Source organism: Pteropus vampyrus, unplaced genomic scaffold, assembly GCF_000151845.1.
Source record: "Pteropus vampyrus isolate Shadow unplaced genomic scaffold, Pvam_2.0 Scaffold154, whole genome shotgun sequence".
Lineage (NCBI taxonomy): Eukaryota > Metazoa > Chordata > Mammalia > Chiroptera > Pteropodidae > Pteropus > Pteropus vampyrus.
The window spans coordinates 495,611-497,343 of record NW_011888935.1 but is presented as its reverse complement, the minus strand read 5'-3'; positions in this window follow the sequence as shown (position 1 = coordinate 497,343).

The following is a 1,733-nucleotide window of genomic DNA, read 5'->3' as shown; positions in this document are numbered from 1 at the left end:
CCCTGTCCCCCAGGCACCGCCCTCGCCACGCGCCCGAACCGCAGTGACGAGAAGTGGCGGGAGCCCAGGCTACAGCCCCAAATATTTACCCGCCGCTTTCCCCGCGCGCCCTGACAACGCGACCCGCGACAGCGTCTTGGGCGTCACTGGAGCCCAGAGGAGTTTACGGTCGGGCCCGAGCTCCGCTGCTGCCCGCGTGGGCCCCTAACCCACTGGAGCCCCAGTTTCCTCATCTGCGAAATGGAAAAGCTGAGCAGCCCGGGTTTGCTGCGAAGAATAAAGCAGCCAGAAGCCGTGGGAGCCCCGCAGAGTCTCCTGCGCGTCCCCACCCCACTTCCCCCAGGGACTTAAGGGTTGTGGGCGGGTGGAGGGCGAGAGGGGCGCAAGTCGGTGGAGCCCACGTGTTTGCGAACCTCAGTCGCTCCCATCCCGGAGCCTGAGCCTGACGACGGTCCTGGGCGGTCCGTCCAGTCCCCACTTGAGTTCTGAGCAGCTTGCTAGGGAAAGAAACGTCCGCGCAGCTGCAGAGCCTACCTGGCGCCTGTCCTGTCCACACTAATGAACCACCCCGCCCAGCCGCCTGGCAGGGGACCAGCCGTGGCGGTGATCGACTCCCCTCGTGCTGCCCAAAGGTGTACCCTCTCGCCACAGGTGGCTATGTTAGCATCCCCCCAGAAGGGTGTGGTCTCCATGCCTTTTTCCAGTCACTAGCACCCCATAAGTAACACCTATGGTCACGCCTGTTCGGAATTTTGTCACCAAGAATTAGCTTTGCCCTTTCGAAACCTCTTTAAACAAAACCATGCTGTATGTATTCTGTTCTATCTGGCTTATTTTGCTTAACGAAACGTCCATGAGATTCATCCATGTCGTTGTAGTGTTAATCCATCTCTCTGCCAGGGGACCGTTGTTATTTTGTTGTTGTTCCTGTAAATAATGAGGCAATGAGTATTCTTACACCTGCATCCTTGTGTGCGTGATGCAGAGTCTCTAAGATATATATCGAGAAGTGGAATAACCAAATTGGTTTGATTATCTCTAGTCGTTGGCAAAGGTAAAGAAAGCTACTGTGAATATCTCTGTGCATTTCTGATACACATAAATGCTCACTTCTCTTGGGTTTATACCTGGGAGAGAATTTCGGATCACAGGCTAGGCCTGTGCTTAGCTTTCGAAGGTACGAGTTTCCAAAGTGCCTGAATGAATCCACGCTCCCCGCAATGTATAAGAATTCCAGGTGCTCCATATCCGGGTCAACGTATGATATCATTAGACTTGTTCAATTTAGCCATTCTGGCTTTCATTTACATTTCCCTAATAAGTCATTCAACTGACCACCTTTTCATATGCTTCGAATATTTCTTAATAAGAGAAATAGAACAATACAAAGTTGAAATCCCCTTTTTCATCCTTCCCAGTCCTGTCTCCCTCCCTCCTCAGAGACAAACAAACATTACCATAAATTTGGTAAGTATCCTCCTAGTCCATGTCATTTTTTTACCTAAATAATATTTATATGTTTACATAAAAATGTATAATTGCTTTATGTGTTTTTAATTCACATAATTATTTTCATGCTGCAACATGCTTTGTTTTCACATTTGTCGATACACGCAAATCCAGTTTATTCATTTTATGTGCGAAATAGCATTCCATTGAATAGCAACAATTTATTTGCCCACTCTTCAGGTGATGGACAGTTGGGACATTTCTCTGTCGCAAGCAATGCTGCA